This window comes from Tursiops truncatus, chromosome 18, assembly GCF_011762595.2.
Source record: "Tursiops truncatus isolate mTurTru1 chromosome 18, mTurTru1.mat.Y, whole genome shotgun sequence".
Taxonomy (NCBI): domain Eukaryota; kingdom Metazoa; phylum Chordata; class Mammalia; order Artiodactyla; family Delphinidae; genus Tursiops; species Tursiops truncatus.
In genome coordinates, this window is record NC_047051.1 from 14,104,025 (window position 1) to 14,120,571 (window position 16,547).

Sequence of the window (16,547 nt, forward strand, 5' to 3'; positions counted from 1 at the left end):
TACAGGTAAGTCCTAAATATAGATACAGTTTCTGCAAAAGGGCCACTCTAAGGAGGAGATCCCTTTGAAGAATAATGCTAAAGTGAAAGAATCTACCAAAAAACTCCTGGAACTACTAAGTGACAACAGAGATGTTGCAGGATACAAGGGTAATATATAAAAGTCAACTGCTTCCTATATACCAGTAATGAACAAGTGGAATTTTTAATTAAAAACACAATACTATTTACATTAGCATCCCACAAAATGAAATAAGTAAAAATCTAACAAAATAGTACAAGGTCTTTATGAGGAAAACTATAAAACTGATGAATGAGATCAAAGAACTAAATAAATGAAGAGATATTCCATGTTCATGGATAGGAAGGCTCAATATTGTCAAGACGTCAGTTCCTCCCAATTTGAGCTACAGATTCAATGTAATTCTAATCAAGATTCCAGAAAGTTGTTTTGTGGGTATCAGCAAACTTATTCTAAAGTTTATATGGAGAAACAAAAGACCCAGAATAACCAACACAATATTGAAGGAGAAGAACAAAGTTAGAGGACTGACACTACCTGAATTCAGGACTTACTATAAATCTCCAGTAGTCAAGATGGTGTGATATTGGTGAAAAAATAGACAAATAGACTAATGCAACAGAATAGAGAGCCCAGAAGCAGACCCACATAAATATAGTTAACTGATCTTTAACAAAGGAACAAAGGCAGTACAATGAAGCAAAGACAGTATTTTCAATAAATGGTGCTGGAACAATTGGACATCCACATGCAAACAAAGGAAATTGGACACAGACCTTACACCCTTCACGAAAATCAACTTAAAATGGAGCACAGGCTGAAATGTAAAATGTAAAACTATGAAAATCCTAGAAGATAACATAAGAGAAAATCTAGATGCCCTTGGGTATGGTAATGACTCTAGATATAACACAATCCATGAAAGAACTAACTGATAAGCTGAACTTTATTAAAATTAAAAAAAACTTCTGCTCTGTGACAATGTCAAGAGAATGAAAAAAAAAACTGCAGACTGAGAGAAAAATGTGCAAAAGACACATCTGATAAAGGACTGTTATCCAAAATATACAAACACTTAAAACTCAACAATAAGAAAACAGACCTGATTAAAAAATGGGCCAAACACCTCAGACCACAGACACCTTACCAAAGAAGATATACAGATGGCAGATAAGCATATGAAAAGACACTCCACATCATGTCATCAGGGAAATGCAAATTAAAATGACAGTGATATGCCACTACATACCTATTAGAATGGCCAAAATCTGGAACACGGACACCACCAAATGTTGGCGAGGATGTGGAGCAACAGGAACTCTCATACATTGGTGGTAAGAATGTGCAATGTTACAACCATTTTAGAAGACAGTATGGTGGTTTCTTAGAAAACTAAACATACTCTTACCATACAATCCAGCAGCTGCATTCCTTGGTGTTTACCTAAAGGAGCTGAAAACCTGTGTCCACACAAACGTCTGCACCTGGATATTTATAGCAGCTTTATCCATAACTGCCAAAACTTTGACGCAATGGAGGTGCCTTTCGAGTCAGGACTCAAATCTGGGTACCAGGTTCTAAGAATAAGAACTCACTGACCCAAAACATCCTACTTGAATTAGTGGGATAGGTTTCCGCATTCATTAATCCTTTTTTTAAAACAACATTCAAGTTATTCTTTTTGCATGTACAGTAAGGAAGTCCTCTATATCTCTCATGCAACATTGTCTTTTCTGCCCTAATTGAATCCCCTTTTTAGTCAGTCTTAAGAAAACCAGAAATCAGACAATGCTCCAACAACCACCATTTTCTCCCTTTTCTTTTGTTTTTCTTTATCCATTACATTAGCTAAAACACATACAACCAGATGCTTGGATTTCACAGTCATTGAACATACAAACCATAGTTTGAAAACCATATCTTTTTTTTACATGTCAGTCATTTTTTACCTTGTTCATTAATAACTTCTCTATTGAAAACTACAAAGACTGTTAGGTGTAGCATGTAATTTGACTTCCTATCTTCACTGAAGTCTACTGAGGCGGTAGTTAGCATGTGCCCCATTTACAGATAAGAAGGTGAGGTGAGGCAAAGCTTGAGTCATTGGCTTGTAGTCACCATAAGTCAATCGCCACAAAATTAGACCAAGAGCCTCCACATCTTAAAAGTACTCTAGGGCACTACCTATGTGCCAGACAATAGGATACGTTTAGCCTGCAACTTTGGTTTCTCCCTCTCCGTATCCAATAATAAATAATAAAAATTAAGAAACAGAAAACACAGATTGATTACTATTTGCTCTGAATTGTAGAAGAGCTTTCGTGGAGCAAATATTAATACATTTAATCCTCATAAGAACACGATGTGGTAGGTACCTGAGTATCATCCCCACCATTCGCATGGGGACACTAAGGCCAAGGAAAGTTCAGTAACCTGCCCAAGGACTCACCTGTATAGTAAGTGACGAGTCCTTTGCGTCTCTCTCCACAATTTATTCTGGTGTGCCTCCACTCCTCAAGTGCCTATAGCAACCCCCGGCAGTCTTACCTGCTGCCATTGCTTTCCTGTCTCCCTGCTTTTATTTATAGTATCATCAACAGCAAAGAGGGCAGCTATCTTTTCAAAAATCAATCATGTTAAGTCGCTCCCTTACTTAAAATCCTTTAATGGTTTCTCAAACATGCAATCTCCTTCCAAAGGCCTGTGAGCCCCTGAATGAGCTGGCATCTGCCTACTTCTCAGACCTCATGACCACCTTCCCTCTTGTCTTCTTTCTGGCCATACTGGCTGTCTTCTCTGGACCACATCAGGCTTGTATTGGCTCCAGTACTCCTCACTCATTATTCCTTCCACCCCAAAAATTCTACTTCCAGATCATTAGAGAGCTGGAGCTTTCTCAGATGGGATCTACCTGTCCCCCCCCCAACTTGTCTCATCAAAGTCACTCTATTCCTTCACCTCACTTTATTGCCTTTGTAGCACTTGCCATGGTTTGTAAATATTGTGTGTGCGTGTGTTTAACTTCAGTCTATCCCACTAGAATGAAAGTTTCAATTTGGGGAGACCTTTGTATAGTTTGTTCCCTACTGTACCCCTACAACAGTGCCTGGCTCACAGTAGGCACTCAGTAAATAAATGCTGAATGAAAGACAAGGTAAAAGAAAGAGAGAAAGAAAGGAAACAAAGTAGGCAGACAGTTAGTCTTTCAAAAATAAAGTATGGGATTTTAAGAGTAACTCCAGTCTCATTTGACACAGAACTTCTGGAGAGAAGTGCCCAAACCAACTGTGCATTTATAGCTTTGTACAGAGTGTGTTCAATTTAAAAGGACAATAGATCCTGAAAGAGCACATCTCCACCGCAGGCTGGGTCTCACTGGCACAACGACCTCCATTAATACTGACAGATAGAATCAGTCTTTTCAAGGGTAACAGAGTCTCCTTCATGGACCAGATTTTCTGATAACCATAGGCTACTGTGGCTGTGAGTCTTGGGAATAATCTCCATTTTGAATTATTCTTTAGCTGGACTAAACAAATCTAGGAGGGAGAATTAATAGGTAACTGAGAGATGGCAGGTGGTTTAGAACCAAAAAGTCAGCAAAATCTGTGGTCAGTCCATTCAGTATAAGGCTCATAACACAGAACACAGTCAGTTGTTCATTAATAATAAGGTGTTGATCTTCCATGACCTAACATGAAAAGTGGAGTACAGAATTCTTTACTAATTATCGGACACTCACTCAAGAAAAAGTAGTTGGTGAGGCTATTTAGTAATAGTGTATGTGGGCTTCCCTGGTGGCGCAGTGGTTGAGAATCTGACTGCCAATGCAGGGGACACGGGTTCGAGCCCTGGTCTGGGAAGATCCCACATGCCGCGGAGCAACTAGGCCCGTGAGCCACAACTACTGAGCCGGCGCGTGCTCTGCAACAAGAGAGGCCGCGATAGTGAGAGGCCCGCGCACCGCGATGAAGAGTGGCCCCCGCTCGCCGCAACTAGAGAAAGCCCACGCACAGAAATGAAGACCCAACATAGCAAAAATAAATAAATTAATTAATAAACTCCTACCCCCAACATCTTCTTTAAAAATAATAATTATAATAATAGTGTATGTAACAGTAGTCACGTGTGTTAAATAAAGATTAAAAAAAAAAGCTACTAAAGCATTGACTATCAGAGAACCCAGGAAAGACAGCATAACTTTTTCACTCCTCTAGAAAAGTCAATAAAATAGCGTAAGCTTGAACCTTAGGGGCTCTGAACTGGCAGGGTTGCTGTAGCAGCTGGTGCAGATGCTCCACCCAATTCCTTTGCTGGTTCTGGGCTCTCATCCATCAGCTACTGACTGTACTTTGCTCCTAACAGCTTATACTTGCAACCCTCTTCAGAGGACCCATGAGCTGGGGGGCCACTTTGTTCCAACTCTCAGAAAGTTGAAGTACCCCTGGTGGGACTGGTAGCCACTGACGGGCTGGTGCAGGAGTCTGAAAGCCCTCCTTCTTGCCTCCAGGTGGGACAAACTCTGCTGTGGCATGAATGTTCCAGAGCTCGTAAGAGTCCAGACTGAGGCTGGGACCTCACCTGGAATTGCACCCTCGCTTCGTGTCTACGCTTTCACTATCTTGCTTTCCCACTTCCTCCTGGTTTCTCCTCAGCTCATTTCCTTGATCCCTTGGACAGGAATCCTCATCTCAGGGTCTCAGCTCTGGGGAACCCAATTTCAGAGAAGAGCAAATGAACACAGTCTTTCTTGTTTTTCTTTAACGTGATAAGGGTTTGTGAAGTTTCTTCAGTTGTTAGAGGCTTAACCCATCCACCTACCCACCCAAGCCCTGCCATCCCCTGAAACACCCAGAGCCAGGATAGAGCCTTCGGCACATCCTTGCTATGCTATCATCTTCCTGGGGCCAATCCAACTCCTTGCCTTGATAAGTGTGTATGTGCCATTTCTAATAACTGTTACGTTTCTGGAGCCTTTCTTGTTTGTGTCATAAAACATGTAGTCAACTCAGCAGATCAACCGTCCATCATACGAAAATGGAAAGGTAGGACACCAAATGAAGGTACTCAAAAAGTGTACTGTCATAGAAAATGTTTGAGGATGTTACACAATCTTGCTGCTAATTACACACACGTGCTAGTTTATGTGTGTGATTTATACATTTTGTGGTTTAAATTTAGCAACTGGCTAAGATCCAAAATGAGCAGCTAATGATCAGTGTGATTTAAAAGAAAATTATTCCTCTGTTTCAGATATGAAGACGTTGGTTTGCTAAGTAATTGATAAAATAAATCATTATTAAATCAATAAAGATTTATTCTGGTATTTTGGATTGTATAGAAATATGGCCAGCTCATCAATCTAACTTCAAAAGAATATACAAAAGCATATACCACACACACACATATCTTCAGAGAAACAAAAAATGGTCAAGGTCAGTGTAGTAAGATCAAGATGTGTCAATAAAATTTAGGCCAATCTAAAGAAACACTAAGTCATCCATCCCCTGATTCTTGAGTCCCTTCTTCCCACCCTCTCTCCCTCCCTCAATTCTTTCATAAATTCAACAAATTAAAAAAAATTTTTTACTGGAATATAGTTGATTTACAATGTTGTGTTAGTTTCAGGCGTACAGCAAAGTGAATCAGTTAATATCCACTCTCTCTTTTTTTTTTTTAGGATTCTTTTCCCATGTAGGCCATTACAGAGTACTGAGTTCCCTGTGCTATACAGCAGATTGTTATTAGTTATCTATTTTATATGTAGTAGTGTGTCTATGTCAGTCCCAATCTCCCACAACAAATATTTTTTAACCGCCCACTCCAACTAGGAATCACTGGATGCGAGGGATCTACTTTGGAAAAAGATAAATACAGCCCCTGTTATCAAGAAGCCATCGTCTAGTCAAGGGTGTATTAAACAGTAATTACTTAGATATTCATATAATGATAATTGTGATATGTGCTTTGAAGAAAAAACATGCAGGATGCTAAGACAGCAAATCACAAGGACTTTTGTACAGTGAGGTCCGTGAAGGAGAGCCTTAAACTAGAAGTGAAATTTAAGCTGAGACCTGGCAGATGAGCAGGGGCTAGCCAAGCCTGAATGTGGGAGGCCAGGGAAGAGTGTCTTTGCACCAGGGGGATGGGAAATGTAATGGAGAAACGTAAGCAGATTTGGGTCTCGTTAAAGTATCATTCAAATAAGAGATGGATGCCACTGTGCGTGTAAGCAAGAGATGGGGTTGGGTGTGACCACCTCCAGAGTTTGAGAGCTGGAAGCCTGGAGACTTCCTCTTCAAATGTTCATCTACGCGGGTGTAGAGACATGTGAGATAGTCAACAACCATTGGTAAGTCTTGATCACCTACTCTTTGTGTTGCAATATTACAGGAGACCAATGAGGGGACAAGACAGATAGCATCTTTGGTTTTACAAAGCTTATGTTCTAGTAAGACTGATTCTTGAGTATCACTCACATCAGTTGCATTATTTTGAAGCCATACCTTGTATATTTTACACACGTCTGTTAGAAATTCAGTTAACGAAATTAACTAGATATAAAAGGGAGTTTTTTTCATGAAACTATAAATGTAAATGTACCTCGAATTTCTTCAAAGGAGAAGAAAGATTCTTCTTCCTGAGCACGGTTCCTTCCACTGTTAAAACCCACACGCTCAATAAGAAGAAATTAGCAGTGTTTTACAGTAATAGGAGAAAAAGTCTTTCTGAGTACATTAGGCTATTAGGAAAGAGCAGATGTTTAAGTTAATATGTTTTAAACCTTACTGTAGTCCACGAGTAGTAACGGAACCAAAGGAAACCAGGGAATACAGGACCATTCTTCCCTGGCCTCTCACTTCCCCTGTCGTGGCAAAACATTCTTGTTATTTTAATGCAAATCGAAAGCTTTTTGCTAGAGGACAAGTTTTGTCTGGGATCCTTTCAGGAAATTAGAGAAGCAAATCTGTTAAACTTTCTCTTTTGCTCTCTGTAATGCTCCATCAAACAGGACTCCAAGCGCACTGGGTTGGCAAACTGCTGCTTTCAACGACGGGGAATGCCACCCTTGACAGATAAAATAGAGGTTAATCAATGGGAAAAGGTTCTGTGGCTGCATTCCAGGGCAGCCCCGGGAAGAAGATGGCTGGGAGAGGTGTGGCTGATTCTTTAGGGTGCCTCAAATTAGTTTTTAAGCGCATCTCCTGTTAGTAACAGAGACAGAAGAAAAGGTACAAAGAACCCAGCTTTACTACAAATAACAATGAAATTCCAGTGATCAGTTCTATTGGATTACTCTTTCACAGCCTACCATGTGACTGCCTGTCTCATTCCTGTATCCCAAAGCTCAGTACAATGATGCCTGGACCACAGCAGACAATTGATACGTATTTGTGGTGTGAATGGCTATCAGACACTATACCTGTGCTGAGAACAGAGATCTGAAATTAATAATTATATAATAGCGGTCATGGACAGCCTGTGAGCCAGGTGCTAACCAGTTTAGAAGTGGCATCTCATTTAACCATTTTTGCCTATGATACTGTCAAGAAATTAGAGAAGCAAATCTGTTTATACTTTCTCAATATCATTCCCATTTTGAAGATGAAGACACTGAGTTAACATGCAAGATAAGTCACTGGCCCAGTATCTCAAATAAATGATGAAGCTTGAACTTGAGTCAGTTCCAAAACTTTTTTGTGTGCTCAGATATGTTTTAGGAAGATCTGTATCACATTGTCCCCATTTGTCTCTGCTAGAACTTACATGCCACAAAGAAATAAGATATATTTTGAGTGAAGTAAGTTAGAAAGAGAAAAACAAATATCGTATATTAATGCATATATGTGGAACCTAGAAAAATGGTACAGATGAACCGGTCTGCAGGGCAGAAATAGAGACACAGATGTAGAGAACAAACGTATGGACACCAAGGGGGGAAACTGATTGGGGGGGGCTGGTGGTGGGATGAATTGGGAGATTGGGATTCACATATATACATATATATACACTATATGTATAAAACAGATAACTAATAAAACCTGCTGTATAAAAAGTAAATAAAATTAAATTAAAAAATTTAAAAAAAGATATATTTTGCATCTTTGAATTTACCAGTCTCCTTAGAAGACTCCATGCACCCGTGTGTACCTTGCACAATTCTAGTTATTAAAGGCCTGCATCTTGCAGACTTGGCTCTCCCAATTTCAGGGCCAATGAAACCAAACTGGCACTCTCTTGGCAATCCCATCCCCCTAGAGGATGTGAGGCAGTGGGGTCCAATAAGCTTGCTTGATCAAATTCAGATAATTGATTTTTCCTGGGTGATAACTGGCTATGGGCACGCTGTCAAACTGGATGTTTCTGACCTGCCCCCGTCGGAGCGGAGCTGAGAAAGGGCTCCAGGCCCTGGGCACCCTCCAGCTCCCCTCTGCCTGTAAACCCCTGGCCATCGCGCCATCCTCATACCCAGAGACTTTGCCACAGGGCCTCCTGCTGTCCCAGTGCTCATTTAAGCACAAAACAGGGTCCCACAGGTAGTCCTGCCCCCGACTGATGCTGTCCAACGCAAACCTCCCTGTGTCTTCGACCTTCCCCATGCTCTGCATTTGAACCTGAGCCCTGCCCGTTCCCGGTTCACTTCTTTCCTCACTGAGTCCAGATATAAGCTGACTGCCTTCACTTATCAGGCAGAATATCTTTCATCTGCGATATTTAAAGTTTTTCAGCATGTAAAGATATCAATGCAAAGTTTGTGTAGAGAAGAAGCAGGCATGTCAGATTTCATCCCTTTTGCTGTACAAATCAGGAAGACAGGAAGGTGGAGGGATCTGTAGAGAAAAAAACTTTTGTATTCTTTTGCAGTACGCGGGCCTCTCACTGCCGTGGCCTCCCCTGTTGCGGAGCACAGGCTCCGGACGTGCAGGCTCAGCGGCCATGGCTCACGGGCCCAGCCGCTCTGCGGCATGTGGGATCCTCCCGGACCAGGGCACGAACCCGTGTCCCCCGCATCGGCAGGCGGACTCTCAACCACTGCGCCACCAGGGAAGCCCAACTTTTGTATTCTTAAATACCATGGGTGGAAGTCTCTCCTCTTGAGTAAATTCCTTCCTATCTCTTCATATGCAGACCATCTTGTCTGCCCTGTGCTTGTTAAAAGCAAGAACAAAAGAATCTGTAGTGGGACCAATTCCTTTTGTTCTTTTGGGAAGTTACTGAACAGAGGTGTTGCTAGTGAAAAACAACAACAACAGGATTTAAACATTTGACCTAAAACACACAAAAGCTTTAATTCAAACTTTTAATGGAACGAGGAGTTAAAATGACACCTGTGTCTGAAAAGAGAAGAGTGGAATTCAAACTTGATCGCTGGGCAAAAATGTAGAAGTAAAAAGGCTGAGGGAAGATAGTTTGTGAGATGCGGCTCATTTTAATGCTCTTTGCTTGTTTCTGTCTGTTTAGGACGAGAAGCATAAACTCACATTGCTGACCAGGGTCGACCTGGACACAACTTCAGGGCACCATTTACACTGTACTCCCTGAGATGTACTCTAGGAGGTACTGTCCACAAGCAGATCTCAGTAATGGGATCTCAGCACCCCATGGGCGCTTCCCAAGAGTAGATAGTATGGAGGGACGTGCAATGGTAGAACCCTCCAAAGACTGAGCACTGAGTCTGCACAGAGCGCCCCAGGCAGCGGAGGCCACCTTCAGCCTCCTGTTTCCAGAGTGCAGCACAGTGGACAGACCCAGCATTTCTCCTCAAGAACTTCCACTCTTGACTCTCATGAGTGAGGCTGGCTATATCTTCTACCTCTCCTGCCCCTTCGTTCCCAGGTTTAGGGGACTGGACAGTTGGGTTTGAACTCTCCTGGGAGTTGAACAGTACCTTTTCCCCCCAAACACATAGTACATCTCAGTGTATAAGGGTCTAGCTTGGAGCACTGGACCCACTTCTACAAATAGACTCTTAAAAAGACTCTCCACCTTCTTTGTCTGCCCTACTTTCTCCCCGGAGGTATCCAGGAATGTAAAGAGTTAGCATATAACGCATATGTGTCCATTGGTAAGAGCTGGCACACTCAAGCTATGGCATTTGTAAGTACTCTCCGTAACCTGCACGTCCAAGGGAGCAGGGATTTACTCTCTGGAAAAGATAAGATATGTTTCTGCAAAGCACTCATAACAGCACTGCGTCTAAGGAGATATGTTACAGTCAATTTTGATAGGGCTGGCCAGACGAGGACGTGACGGGAAATGACTGCTGTGCAAGGACTGTACTCAAATATGAGTTCATGTTACATGGGTCTCAGGTTTCAGGGGGAAAAAACCTTCTAAATTACACATTCATTCTATTCTATTCAATGGCATAAATTTCTCTTCTGGATTCCCACAAAGATTTTGTTAGAGAGCCATAATTTTAATTTGCTTTGTTGTGTCTCTCTTGTCCCTATAGACATGTTTTTGGCTCCACCTTTAGGGTGAGGACCTGAGAAATAAAGAAAAAAAGAGTTCTCCCAGGTACTATTTACCGTCTCCCACGGAAACAGTGCTAGCCATCATCAACTTAGGGATTTACTAGAAAGTGCCTATCTGAGGTCCCACACTTACACAGCTGCTCTAATTCACGAAAAGAACAGCAGCTGGACTTGATATAAGGTTCAGTCGTTCTGACCCCAAACTACACATCAGGGGAGAAAAGACATTATGATTTATTATTATCACTTTTATTTTTATTATGAATACTTTCTGGAATCTTAAGTTCTAATATCGGAGTGTAGATCTGGACAGCAAGCTTTTTAAAAAAACTTTTTGAGCACCTGGAGATTTAAAATACTACTTTATGTTTGTTCTTTTCTGAAAATGGAAAACCATGAAGTAGAAATAAAGTTCAGAACAAACAATACCCGTTATGAGAAAAATAAATTCCATCTCTCTCATGTGTAATTTTATAATCACATTTATCAATCTGTAGATTAAAGTACTGTATCAACGTTAATTTCCTAATTTTGATCATTTTACTACTACATAAAGGAAAGTTATTTTAAGGAATTATTCACTTAAGTATCTAGGCATGGGGCGTCCTGTCTGAGGGAGAGGTAACGGAGCAAGACAGAGGGGGAGAAGGACAAAGCAAATATGATGACGATACTTAACACGAAGGGAATCTGGGTGCAGAGCATATGAGAAGTTTTTGTACTAGTTTTGCAACTTTTCTATAAATCTGAAATCATTTCAAAACCAAAATGAAATAAATATAAAGCTTTATATATGTAGACACAAATATGTATGTGCTCGCACACATATACCTATATATACATACACAGATGGTCCCTGACTTATGATGGTTTGACTTACAATATTTTGACTTTGTGACAGTATGAACACAATACACATTCAGTAGAAACCGTACTTTGAATTTTGAATTTGGTCTTTGCCGGGGGCTAGTGATGTGCAGTCTGATCCCCTTTCTTGATGCCGGGCAGTGAGCACAGCTGCCAACAGGCCAGGCGATCACGAGGGTGAACAACCGATATACTTACAACCACTCTGTTTTTCACTATCAGTACAGTATTCAATACATTGCGAGAGATATTCAACACTTTATTATAAAAAAGTGTTTTATGTTAGATGATGTTCCCCAACTGTAGGCTAATGTAAGGGTTCTGAGCACGTTAAAGTAGGCTAGGCTAAGCTCTGATGGTAGGAAGGTTAGGTGCAGTAAATCCATTTTCAACTCAGGGTATTTTCAACTTACGATGGGTTTATTGGGATGTAATCCCTTCATGGGTTGAGGATCTGCATATAATACCAGTGGGAGGGAAGTTCCCTGGCGGTCCAGTGGTTAGGACTCCGCACTTCACTGCTGTGGGCCCGGGGTTCAATCCCTGGTCGGGGAACTAAGATCCTGCAAGCTATGTTGCATGGCCAAAAATAAATAAATTAATTAAAATAAAACCAGTGGGAGAATTTTATACTTGTAAGTATAGAGAGCAAGAACTCAATACGTTGGTAAAATATGGCATGCAACATGAGAAATCTGCATAATGACAATTTTTGTTGTGTAATTAAAACATGACAGCCAATGAAACAAACAGCCTGTGGATTTAACCCACCTAAATAAGGAGGACATTTTAGCATGGATCATGAAACGCTGTGAAACGGCAACTGGGAGGAATATGTGCAGGACACCCAGGAAACTGAGCACGGGGCTCTGTCTTCTCCAGGATGTTCCCTGGGGGAGAACAGAGCAGCACGTGGGCACAGAGGACCGATTTTCCTCCACAAAATTCCTTGGGCCTGGGAAGATGTAGGGGTTATACACTCTTTCCTTCCTACCGAAGGAAAAGGGTTTTCCAATTTATATATAGAAGGTTCACACAAGCTAAGCATGTGCTCCAAAAGAGAAAGACCATAGGGATTTTTTTTTTTTTTTTTTTTTGCGGTACACGGGCCTCTCACTGCTGTGGCTTCTCCCACTGCGGAGCACAGGCTCCGGACGCGCGGGCTCAGCGGCCATGGCTCACGGGCCCAGCCGCTCCGCGGCATGTGGGATCCTCCCGGACCAGGGCACGAACCCACGTCCCCTGCATCGGCAGGCGGACTCTCAACCACTGCGCCACCAGCGAAGCCCCATAGGGATTTTTATGTGCGATCAAAGTTGTCCCCAGGCAGCTCCAGCCGTGGGTGCTTGAGGCAAGACAGGAAGGCGGGAGGAATGAGGACTGCAGTAAAGGGATTAAACCTGAACAGGACAGAGGCATTTTTACATTCAAGCCTCGTCAAGAGCCAGTGCATCAACCTCCATTTCTGTGTCCTTTTGACTTTATTCTTTCTTCACTCCTTCTGCCACCTAGCACATCATCACAGATTTTAGAGTCAAAGGGATACTGGAAAAGGACCATCTAGAGCAAGGGTTGGCAACCTTTTTCTCAAAAGGGCCAGAGAGTAAATATTTTAGGTCAAAAGCAGTCACAGACACAGAGTAAACACACGAGCATAAATGTGTTCCAATAAAACTTTATTTAAAAAACAGGCAGAACAGATTTGTCTCATAGTTCGTGGATTCTCGATCTAGGTCATCTGTATTTCACTGATGAGGACCCTGCGGCCCGGGAGACTAAAGTGACCTTCCCAGATCTTTTGAATGTGTTCTCTTCAGTAGGAGAGTCTTTCTCTTTGTTTCTAATGGAACATTTCCCAGGTCCCAATCTAAAGCGGGGTGCTGATGCTGGGTTATTCTTAACCAAAAATCTAGTCCTATTTGGGTAATAAGTTTCTGCACTACGCAATTACCTGCTTGCACATTTAAAGTTAATTTCACATAGCTAAAGCAATCATTACAAAGTTGTGAGGGGAAAAAAAGCAAAGCAACAACCTCTTTTAACAGCAAACCAGTACATTTAGACGTATGGACTTCATGTCCATTTAAGTAAATCACTAGTGTGAAAACAGCTCTAGATACAAATGAGCAGGGTTAGATGAATGGATGAACAAAACGTGGTCCGTCCACAGTGGACTGTTATTTAGCCTTAAAAAGGGGAGAATGCTACAAGACGGATGAACCTTGAAGACATTATGCTACGTGCAAGAAGCCAGACACAAAAGGACAGATATTGTATGATTCTACTTACATGAGGTACCTAGAAGGGGCAAATTCATAGAGACAGAAAGCAGCAGAGTGGTTACCAGGGGCTGGAGGTAGGAGATCATGGAGAGTTATTATTTAATGGGTACAGATGCTATTTGGGATGATGAAAAAGCTCTGGAAACAGTGCGGATGGTTGCACAACACTGTGAATGTACTTAATGCCATTGAATTGTATACTTTAAAATGATTAAAATGGTAAATGTTATGCTATATATATTTTATCACAATTTCACAGAAAAGGAGCAGTGTTATGTGGGATAGAGAACAGAGCCGAGATGGGTCCATCAGAGAAACTGGACGCTCTGAGAACTAGAACACCAGGTGACTTTTCTGGGCGTGGCTGCCTGGGAACCGATGCTTTTTCACTTCCACTCACACCTGGGCACCCAGGGGTCTCCCTTGCGTACCACACCAAACTTGCTTATTGCTTTCTTTCATGTCAGATCCATCCAGGGTCCTTCCTTCTAAACTCTACACTAAATCAGGCGCTGCATCGTCTTATCCTGAAACCCCTGTCAGAATCACATAACCACGAAAATGGTGGCAGAGGTGCCTTGCCTACACAGCACTCCCACAAAACAGAGGAACAGCAAGAGAAATAAAAATACCCCAGTGCCTTCAGAAAAGCGATTACATTTCAGTTGAAGTTCAGAAAAGTAGGGTGAGTGCAGCAGCATCTGAATTCTTATGATCACACCAATCAAATGGACCTCTGTTCCACAGCCCGGTGGATAGTTTTGTTACTATACATTTGCACGATTTACCCATAAAGACGGTTTACGTTTTGTCCAGTCTGGCCAGCTGAGTCTCTGCCGGCGCGCTGGTTTATTAGTTCTTGCCCCTTAGCACCGGATCCACCCTAAAAGTTTCACTAGAGACAATGCCGTTGTTCAGATGATAAGGCACACACATTGGCTCCATACACAGAATGTGTACCACTGGCCTTTGTGCTCATGCTGTGAACTGACACAGAATCCCAACTCCATGTGGAGGTGGCTGAGATAACCAGCGGTGCCTTATTCAGTGCCTGGCGATAAAGATTATCCTTTGGTTTCTTTCTATAGCTGCCATTTATAAAGGCTGAAACTACCTGAAATTCAGCTCCTTTGACTCATGGATGAGTGTGAAAGGACCCAGGCTGTCTCTAATTGCTGCTTCCCAGTGTGGCCTGTGCCTGCCGCCAATCTTCCAACAATCCCACGTGAAGAGGTGCCGGTTTCCAGCCGGATGGCATTTTATCTACCCTCCCGTTTGCACCTGTCACGCTTTCATCGGCCACCGAGCAGCCTCTGAATATAGTCTCTGTATCCAGTGAAATGGAAATGTGTGGCCGCAAGGGCTGCTTTGATCTTGGGTAGCTGCCCTCGGTCCAGAAGGTTCCCTTGATGATCGCTCCTTGCTTGTAAGGTAGCTCTTGGGAACGGACTTAATCCAGTTTGGTCAAGCACAACCTTGAGACTCTGGTAAATGACAACACCCACTGAAGAAGCAAGAGGGATGGTGAGGCGGAGCTACTCTCCAACAACCTCGTTTCCAAGTTATAATGAAAGCGAGTCTCAGACCACATCCTGCTCCACATACCGACACTTGTTAAACACTTATCAAACAGCAGGCACACGTCAGCTCAGCAACCTGTTCTGAGAGCTAGTTACATCCTAGCTGCCTCTCGTTTTAAGTGATTGGGCTACCATCTTGCATGAAAGACACACTGGAGGCAAATGAAGCAAGGTTCCGGGAAGAATTCTGTTCCTTCTGGCAACAAATAACCCCAAATCCTCTGAACCAAAGACTAGAAACGGAGTCCTTAGGGATGATCAAGCTCTGACTGCCATTCCTGAGGACAGAACGGGCACAGCTGGAGTGCTGTAGTAAAGCTGTTCTCATTGTTCAAAATACGAAAATCTGTATCACCGCACTGGCGCACACACAGCCACTGCGCCAAGCTCTCCACACGCCCCACTGGCCCCTCGCTCCTCTGGCCTAGGGAACCCTGGGGAATCCTATGTCCCAGGAGTCAAAGAGCTAGTGCCTGGCCGAGCAGGGTCCCTCGGGAGCTCCAGCGTTTGTTTTGGTTTGGATTATAGTCAGGGCCCATGACACACTGGTTGTTAAATATTTTAAATATCTTTCAGACTTACAATAATGGCTATATGCCTGGATGGCTGTTTAAATCCTTTCCTGTAAGTACAGGGAGTATCTCTAGCTCTTTAAGCCAATCCATATACTTGAATATCTTTTTTTTTTTTTTTTGCGGTACGCGGGCCTCTCACTGCTGTGGCCTCTCCCGTTGCGGAGCACAGGCTCCGGACGCGCAAGGCTCAGCGGCCATGGCTCACGGGCCCAGCCGCTCCGCGGCATGTAGGATCTTCCCAGACCGGGGCACGAACCCGTGTCCCCTGCATCGGCAGGCAGACTCTCAACCACTGCGCCACCAGGGAAGCCCAATCTTGAATATCTTTAGTTTCACCGATGACAGTCCATTTTTAACATGTATCATGCTAATAAGTAAAACACCAATTCCACCATTAAAATCCAATTCCACCATTAAAACACCAGTTTTAATAATGAAACACCAATTGCACTATTAAAATCCATTTCTGACCATGGCTATACTAATAGTGAGGCTTCTGGTGTTGGTCGAGATATGGGTAATAGTAGCCTTGAGTTTCCACTCTGGATCTGAACCTGAGCTGTGACTTCCTGTAACTCACACACACATCTCAGTCTGTCTATTCGAAGGTATTTTTAAATGAATGACAGGCATCGGAACAGTGGTCTTAAGAACTTCGAAGAATCTGAGATTTTATTCTACTTGTAAGCTAACCAGTTAGGCTGCCCCACTTTCACGGATGCTGGCAAAAGCTAGGAGGCTTCT

At 42.6% G+C, this 16,547-nt stretch overlaps 1 protein-coding gene across 6 annotated transcripts in view; it reads right to left on the reverse strand.

Annotated features, from left to right (window-relative positions):
• LHFPL6 (LHFPL tetraspan subfamily member 6) overlaps positions 1-16,547 on the reverse strand; it is a 252,021-nt gene that overhangs the window by 26,611 nt on the left and 208,863 nt on the right. The window lies entirely within an intron of this gene.